At 37.1% G+C, this 10,195-nt stretch overlaps 1 protein-coding gene across 8 annotated transcripts in view; it reads left to right on the top strand.

The window, feature by feature from the left end:
• Nucleotides 1-10,195, top strand: part of Luzp1 (leucine zipper protein 1) — a 91,028-nt gene that overhangs the window by 3,736 nt on the left and 77,097 nt on the right. For 2 of the 8 annotated variants that reach the window (XM_087215595.1, XM_087215598.1), the window contains exon 2: nucleotides 10,101-10,189. The exons of the other annotated variants lie outside the window; for them this stretch is intronic. The gene's annotated coding sequence lies outside the window, so the exon portion shown is untranslated. The remainder of the gene's footprint in view (nucleotides 1-10,100; nucleotides 10,190-10,195) is intronic. 8 annotated transcript variants of the gene reach the window in all.

Raw genomic sequence — 10,195 nt, forward strand, 5'->3', positions numbered from 1 at the left:
CCTCTCTTATCTATGAATTTGAGAATGGAAACTCTTGTTAATATGGACCATTGGCCCTTATATACCATTATGAAATAATGATTAAATTAAAATACCCCCTAGACTACTCAACATTTTGGGTGGCTGTGGGGAGAAGATAATAACTCTGTGAGGAGGTAGTCATTATCCTCATTTTGTACATGAGAGAGCTGATCTCAGAGCAGTTACTGCCAGAGCTAGTGAGGGGCCAACCATTGATTTGAGCTCAGGTATGACTGATGTTCAGGTTTGGGATCTTTTATTTCATTATACACTCTGGTGTGTTGAAGTGGGGGTGGGAGGTCAAGGAGAAGGCTTGAAAATACCATTTAAAAATCTGAGCCACAACATAAGCTTTGTTAGCTTTTTGTTTGTTTTGTTTGTTAGCTTTTGTAGAAATTGCTGTTTTCATATATTCCTTTTGTAATTTCTAGATATACCTTTTTACATTGTAAGGAATTTATAGCTCATCTTTAATAGTGCAGATTCCTTCCCAGACTCAGCATTTTTTTTTTTTTTTTTTAGGTATGGTACTTTGTATTCACTGGCTGTTTGAGTTACACCCGCTCCTATTTTATGTTTCTGAAAGCACCCATCACATTAGTTTGTTATTGAAGAGCCTTCATATTTGTGTGTGCCTCTCTATTCCTGTTTGATCTGGACAGTCATATTTTAAAATTGTATGTTATTAAAAATTTGCATAAACCTTTAAAAATTCACCATACTTCTTATAAAATTACCGTACTTTTTTGTAATATATATAGATCAATGCACATGAGAAAAGTTTGAAGATTTTGGTTCTGTAAACTGAGTATACCTATGTAGCTATCATTATCAGTCACTAGAAGCCCCCATGGAGTTCTCCCCCTTTTCTTTTTCTTTTTTTTTTTTTTGGTACCCGGGATCAAACTCAGGTCCTTGCGCTTGCGAAGCAGGAGGCGAAACCACTGAGATAAATCCCAGGCCCCTCTCCCCCTTTTCTTATCTCCTCTGTGCCCCACCCAGGGTAATCACTATCCTGACATGGATAGTGATAGATTAGTTTTGGCCTTTTGTAAAAATGGAATCATATAGTATACATTCTTTTGGTTCTGGCTTCTTTTATTTAACACCATGAGAGTTTGCAAAAAATTTTACTGGTTTTCTTTTGGACTTGGAATAAAACAAAATATTAAACTCTATCTTAGCCTATAATGCATTGTATAGCCTGACCCCTGCCTACCTTTCCAGCTTAATTTTATATCATTTTCATTGTCCATTTTGCTTCACTCACTTTAGCTTCTTTATTCTTAAATGCAACAAGTTCTTTTTTTTGTTTGTTTTAATCTCAGGCCCTTTGTATATATGGCTATCTTGTCGTTTTTCCTTTTTTTTTTTTTTAAGTGGTCCTGAGAATGTCTCTCCTTTAACACTTTTTGCATGGCTGTCTCCTTCATGCCTGAACTTATGTATAAGTATCAGAGGTTCTTTGTGCTTTCCCGTTATTTTCTGTTGCTGACTTCTATCTCCTGACTTCATAGCATCTGTTATAATTTATAATGATATATTTGCAGGCACGATTATTATGTCTTCCCCTCTAGACTGTAAATACAGAGAATTCAGGTTTTGTTCTCCAGTGTGTGCCTAGTACCTAACACAGTGACTGACATGTATTATATATTTAATTTTTAATGGCCATATTCCCAGTTTAGCACCTTTGTTCCAGTTATTTTTTGTCTTTTCCTTCTCTCTAATGTTGTTTAGCTATTTAAATATTTTTTATCCTTCAGGACTCATTTATTTTTCCTCTTTGAAGTCTGTCTTGACTTTGCAGTAATAAATCTCTAAAATTTTATGGTGTTTATCATTCATAATGTACTTGTTAAGTCATATTGGCATGTTCTAATCCACCTCATTGGCTCAAAACCTTTTTAAAAGTCTAATAGTTTATAACTACAAGTAGCTAGTATTTCTCATATTCTTGGTGATTTTTAAAATTTTGTTTTTTTGAGACAGGGTTTCACTATGTAGTTCAGGTTGTCCTTGAACTCACTCTGTAGCCCAGGCTGGTCTCAAACTGGAGGCAAACCTTTTGCCTCAGCCTCCCAGGTCTGGGGAGATTATAGGTGTGCTCTACCATGTCTGGCATTCTTGGTGAATTATACTAGTTTGTATCTTAATTACCTAATTTGAAAAAAAAACTTTTTGCAGTGCTAAGGATCTAACCTTAGGGCCTCACCTGCTAGGGAAATGTTCTACCACCAAGCTATATCCCCAGCCCTTTTTATTTGTTTGTCTGTTTTTTGAGACAGTCTGGTCTGGCACTCTCCAAATAGCTTGGCCTCAAATTCTTGGTCCACCTGCCTCAGCCTCCTACGTGTTAGGATTATAGGCATGAACCTCCACATCCAGTGAGACACTTCTTGATCAAAAACTAAATTTGTCGGGGCTGGGGATTTAGCTCAGTGGTTCCAGCACCTGCCTTGCAAGCGCAAGGTCCCAAGTTTGATCCCTGGTACCAAAAAAGAAAAAAAAAACGGAAAACAAAAAAACAAAAAAAACCCTAAATTTGTCTTCACTGATACTCCTGTGGATTTCTTTTATTGAGCTTTGCACATAGTAGGACCTCCATGGATTTTTTTTTTTTTCTTCTGTTCTTTTTTTTTGTTTTGAGACAAGGCCTCACTGTGTAACCCGTGCTGGCCTTGAATTTGAAATTTTTCTGCTTGAGACTTCTGAGTGGTAGGATTAAGGCATGCATCACTGTGCCTAGCCCCTCAGTGGACTTTTTTTTTTTGGTACCAAGCTTCGAACTTGGGACCTTGCGCTTGTGAAGCAGGCACCAGAACCACTGAACTAAATCCACGGTCCCTCAGTGGACTTTTTGATAATTGATCTTGATGTTTATGTATGGGAGCAATATGAACAACCCCTTCCCCCTATACTGGGGATTGATCCTAGCTATGGCCTTTGCATTGAGCTTTAAACCTTTTTATTTTGACATGGGGTCTTTCTAAGTCACTAAATTGTCCAGACTGGTCTCAGAGTTGCAGTCCTCCTGGTTCAGCCTCCCAGAGTGCTGGGATTACAGGCAAGTATCACCATGCCTAGCTTCTCAGTGGAATTTTTGATGACATCATAATGATATTTATGTATAAGTAGCAGTTTTAATTTCTTAGGCTTACTAACATGGATTTTTCTTATAGGATTCTACTTAATGTTTTCTTTAATCCAAAAGCTAGGAATGCACTAACTTCTTCAGGTGATATAATATTAGGGTATGAAAGTACAGAAGTCCAGTCCTGGTGTTAAGAAATACGTGCAGTACTCTTTAGGACCTGTCACTCCCAAAGAACTAACAATGTTGTTTTCTTCTGGGAAAGATACTTAGTTTGTGCTTGTTTATTGCTCTCTGGTTACAGTTATTAACTGAAATGGGACACTAGGTAGTAAATCATCTGTTGACTAACATTTTATTTTGATGTAAGTATTGAAAATCTTGAGGCAATTTAATCTGTTTAAAGTCACTTTGACCCGTCACTAAGCTCATTCAATATTCTTTCTCCTTTTTAAAGACAGAATAATGTATATACTTTGTCAGTTTAAATGCAGATCAGCTTAGTACATATTTCATAATTGGTAAATGTAAATATCCATTTTCTAAGAGATGCCTATTATATTTTAAATCTGATTATTTTGACTTTTCTGATGGAACTAATATCACAGGACAGCAGGGTAATTTAGTAATTATTTTTATGGAGTCATTAAAGCATAGTTACTTGTGAAGTTTCTGAGAGACAGTGCGGTAATTTTGTTAACTTTCACAATCTCACTGTTATCTTTTTCTTAGCAATTTAGAAATATTTTATGAAACAGCCTATTTGCTTCTTTTTACTCCACCTAAATTAAAACACACACACACACACACACACACACACACAAACACACATTTAGCAACACTTGAAACCCCAGTAAACTTTAGTAAATTGATTTTTTTTTTTTTGGTACCTGGGATCGAACTCAGGACCTTGCGCTTGCAAGGCAGGTGCTGGAATACTGAGCTAAATCCCCAGCAAATTGATTGTTTTTGAAATGTGGGGAGACAAATAATAAAAGTGTGGGAAATCTATTACAGAAAGTAGTTTTCAGTGTTGATTACAAAGTTAGACTTATTTAACCCAGTCTTCTTTATTTTATACATTCACTTTCAAATTCTTAGTAACTTTGGAGTATTTATCTGAATCATTAAATTTTATTCAAATAAAATTATTCTGATTTTTTTGGGGGGGGTGATTGGTTATCCACTTGTGGCTTCTTCACATTTTTTAATCATTTTGGATAAATAGTGGTCCACCTTTAAAGTTCCAGTTTTATAGCCTTGGAGGCTCAATTTTCCTTATCTTCAAAATGGTGAGAGTAGTTGTGAGCATTAAGTAATTTAACATACAGAAGCACTTAGGTCATAATGCTGCTACATTAGTAAGTAGTAGTTATTTCAGTTTCACTTTTGCATTTTTGTTTATTCAAAGAATAGGACAAAAACTTTGTTTTTATTTTCAAAATTTAGTATGATTTAGTGTAATGTCAGATGCAAATGTTAGGTCGACCAGGTATTGTTTTAATTTTTTTTCCCACGCGCTGCTGGAAATTCGAACCCAGACCAAAGCCTTGTGTATGCCAGGCAAGGGCGCTACCACCAAGCCACAGCCTCGGCCCATCAGTTGAGTGTGTCTGTCATTGTCTTGTGTGTGTGTGTGTGTGTGAGTGTGAGAGAGAGAGACCGTTTGTCCGGGTGTCCCAGGGTTTCAACCCAGGATCTTTTCACTGAGCTATAATCCCAGCCTGGTTTTTTTTTTTTTTTTTTGGTACCGGGGATCGAACTCGGGACCTTGGGCTTGCCAGGCAGACGGTGACACCACTGAGCTAAAATCCCCAGTCCCCCCAGCCTCCTTTAAAAAATTTTTTTAAAATTTATTTTTATTTAAAAAATTTTTTTTAGTACTGGGGATCGAACTTGGGACTTGTGCTTGCGGGGCAGGCGGCAGAACCACTGAGCTAAATCCTCTGGCCCTATTTTGTTTTTATTTTTTTTAAATTTTGAGACAGAGTCTTGCTAAGTTGCCTAGGCTGTGCTCAAATTTGTGATCCTGCTGCCTGGATCTCATCGCTCTCAGCAAGATAACATTCTTTTTGTACTAGCAGACTAGAAGAAACTTTTAAAAGAAACTTTTAAAAGCTGAATTTTAACTTTATTAATTTCTGATTATGCTAAGCAACTTTTTCAGAGACTAGTGTGATTTCTTATGCAGTAACTGTTTTTCTTGACTAATTTATCCTTAGCCAAAGCATTGGCCTATATGGCTATAATTAGTACCACCAGGGAGAGATGATTTCTGGATGTTAGGTAATCCTTCTTCATCACTTAAAGACTGCAACTGGTAAATGAGATTCATGGTAGGATAATGTATGAGTATTTCAAACCATTATAACTATGGAAAATTGTTTTAAAGTAAATGTTAAGTCTGGGTATAGTTTTGGGATAGTGATATTGTTAACTTTTGCTTACTCCAGGTACAATTTTCAGGTGATTATTGTAAAAATAAATTATAATAGCTATGTGTTGGGGACTATCCTAAGCATCTTATATACACCAATTCATTACTCATTTATTAATGAAATATTGAATGCCTACCACGTTTGAGTCACATAATGTCATTTAATCCTCACCACACCCATTTTAGCTCCATTTTACATATGGGGACAGAGAAACTAAATATCTTGTCCAATGTCACAAAGCTGTTGAGGGTCAGAATTGAGATTTTTGTTTTCTTTTTTGTGGTGCTAGGGATAGAACCCAGAGCCTTGTGTATGTTAGGCAAGAGCTCTGTACCACTGAGCTATATCCCCAGCCCCAGGATTTAAAAAAAAGTTTTTATTGGTACATTTTAGATATACATAATGATAACATTCATCATAGGGAATTTGTACCTGTATGTGATATATCTTGGTTCTTTTTTTCCCATCCCTCCCTTCAACCCCTCTTCCCCTCCTTTTTTACCAAAGCTTTGTTTCCATCTTTTTCCTTCTATTCTCTTTTTTTTCCTTGTCCTTTGCTTCCTTTCCCCCTTCCCCTTCCTTTGTTGTCCTTCCTATTTGAACATTTTCTTTCCATTTCCCAATATCTGTTATATATTTTGGTCCTTTCAGTTTCTCACACTGGAGAAACAGTGTGGTATTTAAATGTGTGTGTCCGATTTATTTCACTTAAGAGTATGGTCTCAAGGGCTGGGGATTTAGCTCATTGGCACCACACCTGCCTTGCAAGTGCCAGGTCCTGAGTTCAATCCCCAGTACCAAAAAAAAGTATGGTCTCAAGGTGCATCCATTTAGCTAGAAATGTCTCAAGCTTATTCTTCTTTATCAGCCCCAGGATTTTAAAAGAATGCCAGTTGCTGAAATCAGGCATATAATCTCATTTATCATTTAGAAAGTTAAAGTTTGTCTTAAAAAGAAATGTTTTTGGTTTGCTGACAGGCAAATCTTTGTAGGACCAGAATTGAACTTATAGTTATAAAATGTATTTTCCTGAGCCACTTACTAAAGGTTTATTTGTATAGGCTTTCTGCAGAAGCTGGTGTTCACATAGAAAAATGGTATCATTCAATTTGGTGTGACAGAATAGTCCTCTATTTCTTTGTTTGTTTTGCTTTGTTTGTTGCCAGGGATTGAACTAGGAACCTTGCGTTTGCGAGGCAGGTGGTGGAACCACTGAGCTAAATCCCCAGCCTGAATAGTCCTATTTCTAAACATAAAGAAATCTCTGAAGTCAGGGATGGTGGCTTATGCCTATACTGTAATCCCATCCATGACTGAGATGGCTAGTTCAAGGCCAGCTTGGGCAATTTAGTGAGACTTTGTCTCCAAAAAACCAAGAGAGAAACAGTTCAGTGGTAGAGTGCCCTTTTCTACCCCAATACTGAAAAGGAGAAAAAAAAAAATCTCCAGTTTTATCCAGTTTTAACTGGAAATATTAAATGCCCAGCAAGGTAAATGAAGGGTTTTTTCTTGTTGTTGTTTTTTATTACAGTTTTGTGCCCTAGAACTGCTTTATCACAAATGTGCTGTCTTATTAGTTATTTGGGAGTATTTATCTGATTAGGCCATTTTAATTATATGTATTTAATAATGGGGGAATGAGTGGCTTACTTATTTTTGGTGATGCCATGGATTGAACCTGTGGCCCCAAGCATGCTAGCTAGGTATGTGCTATACCACTGAGCCACATCCTCAGCCCTCATTTTAGTTTACATCTCCAGCCACATTTAAGTTTTATAATTGAAATTTCTCTGAGGATTGTTAGTCATTGAGGACTGATGACAAAATCCAACATTTATGGACTTCTGTATATCACTGGCCACTGAATTAAAGTGCTTTATATGTCTTTAGTCTTCCTCCAGCAACCCTTTGGGGTAGATAATAATATCTCCATTTTATAGATGAGTAACTGAGTCTGTAGGATCTGAGCTCAGTTTGCCAGAGGTCAATGCTAAGGAAGAATTCAATGCCAAGCTTGCTGTATTTTAAAATTGATTTCTTCCTTCCACCCTCCCCCCCATCCCTGTCTCTTTCCTCCCTCCCTCCCTCCTCTAACCTCAACCTCTCCTCCCCTTTTCTCTCCCTCTTTCTTTTTTGAGACATGGTCTTGCTATGTAGCTCAGGCTGCCCTTGAACTCACAACAGTCATCCTGCCTCAGACTCCCAAGTGATGGGATTACAGGTGTGCACCACCACACCCAGCCCAAGTTTACTCTTGTTCAAACCAGAACACATAATTTAATGAACTGTGTACACTTTAAGATCATTACTTCCTAAGTAAATGAAGTCAGCATCTTCTCATGTTCCCAGGGTAGGAAGAATACTATTTTTAGATTTTGATGGACTAAAGATTGATTAATGACCTTAAAATGGAAGATTTAATACAGAAGCTGGTTAAATATGAAAGGTGTTTTTTTTTTTTTTTTTGGTACCAGGGATCGAACTCCTCAGGACCTTGTGCTTGCAAGGCAGGCAGTGGCACCACTGAGCTAAATCCCTGGCCCTAAATAGGTTTTTAATGGAGATACTTACAAATGTAGTTAGCCTGTTTGTGTAACAAACTAATGGTTCCTTATAGGTTTAAATCAATAATACTACTATTTATGCTTTCTGCCAGAGCTGTCTTGGAGTGCAATTTGAAATATTCTTTTCTTACTGAGGATTGAACCCAAAGCCTTGCGCATGCTGGACGAATGTTGTACCACTGAGCTACATCCCCAGGCCTGGGATGTTCTTAATATAATTTGATAAAATTAGACATTTAAGAATTTTTTTTCTTTAAAAAATATTTTCTTTGAGACTAGCTTCTAAGGCAATTTGAGAGAGACTCAAAATCTTCGAGAGAGCTTGGGAATAGCTTAGTGGTAGGGCCCTTCCTTAGGCAGGAAGCCTAGGGCCAGATATCCAGCAATACACACATACACACACTCACACTCACATACACAATTAGTATATGTGCTGCCGAAGGGAGTACTCACATATACAATTAAATGTGGGTCTGAGGGTGTGGCTCAGTGATACAGCATGTGCCTTGCATGTGTAGAGTCTTGGGTTCAATCCCCAGAACCAGGGTGGGAGGGGAAAGTTTTAAAGAAATGTGATGGAAAAATAGATGAGAGGATAATGAGACCATTAATGGAGCAGAGAGGAAAAGATGAAGGAAGTAATAAGTTAATTGAAGGGTAATAATTCATAAATAGAAGCCAGTGAAGTGAAATTAAAGATTTTGGCAGGCACGTGACTGTTTAGTAAGTGGTACAATCCAGGAAGATGCAGAGAATCTGTTGAGGGAAGTGGAGAGGAGACACAGAGCACTGAATTAATTTACATATTTGGTCAAGCTTCACATCAAAGTTTTGTTTTGTTTTTATGAGACAGGGTTTCGCTATATAGTCCAGGGTGGCTTGAACTAGCAGTCCTCCTGCCTCAGCCTCCTGAGTGCTGGGATTACAGGCATGTGCCACCAGCCTCAGCCAGTTTCACATCAGATTTAAAAGCTATGAATTTCATTAATTATATTCAGTTTTACAGTATTTGTATATTCAGATCAGGGCTAATTAATATGGAGAAAACAAAGACAAAAGAAGTGTCATGTGTATCCTTTGAAATTTAAAATTCTAATTGGAGAGACACTAGTCTTTGAAAGCAGTTCCATAACAATATTGAACCATATATAAAAGCCAAAATGAGGGATGTAGACTAGTGGGTCCCTGGCTTGGATTTAATAAACCAGTCACATTTCAAAAGCTTTTTATTTTCCAAGTAAGGACATGAAAATGGAGGGCCAGGGATGTGTCTCAGTGGCACCATGCCTGCCTGGTAAGCACAAGGTCCTGAGTTCAATCCCTGGTAACAAAAAAAAAAGAAAATGTCTCTCCTCTAATAAAACCATTTTATAAAAGACAAAACAGATAAGAGAAAGGGCATCTCAGATTAAAGGAGTTTTTTTAAAAAAACTTATCAAACACACACAAAAATTAAAATCATTCAAAGAAGAACAATGCAAGGGGAAAAAACTACGACAATATTCAAATACAGTAGAACTTATCCAAAACAAAACTGAAAAGCACTTAAACATTTTTCCATATAATTTAAAAAAGCATCTCAAGCACCAACAAGACACCAGAGGATGTGATTTGTTTCAGAAAGATCCCCAAAACCAACATTGAACAAATAATGATCTGGAAAAAAACTGCAGTTAGCTAGCAGACTCCACATAAGCCAGACTTCTCCCTAATTTAAATTTCGATACAGTCATATGACACGCGATGGAAACACAATCCAAGAAATATGTTATTAGGCCATTTCATCTGTGTGTATCCTTAATTACACTTTTAGTTTCTCACACTAGAGAAACTATTCAGTATTTACACATGTGTGTCCTATTTATTTCACTTAAGAGGATGGCCTCAATATGCACCCTTTTAGCTATAAATGACTCTAGTTTCTCGTTCTTTATGGCTGAGTAGTACTCCATTTTATAAAAAAACCATATCTTCTTTATCCAGTTTCCAGTTGATGGGCACCTGGGCTGTTTCCAAGCTTTCACTATTACAAACTGTGCTGCTATGAACATGGGTGCACATATATCGCTGTGGTAAGA

This window comes from Heterocephalus glaber, unplaced genomic scaffold (genome assembly GCF_053883595.1).
Source record: "Heterocephalus glaber isolate CG9 unplaced genomic scaffold, H.glaber_assembly_v1.0 deba00001452, whole genome shotgun sequence".
NCBI lineage: Eukaryota > Metazoa > Chordata > Mammalia > Rodentia > Bathyergidae > Heterocephalus > Heterocephalus glaber.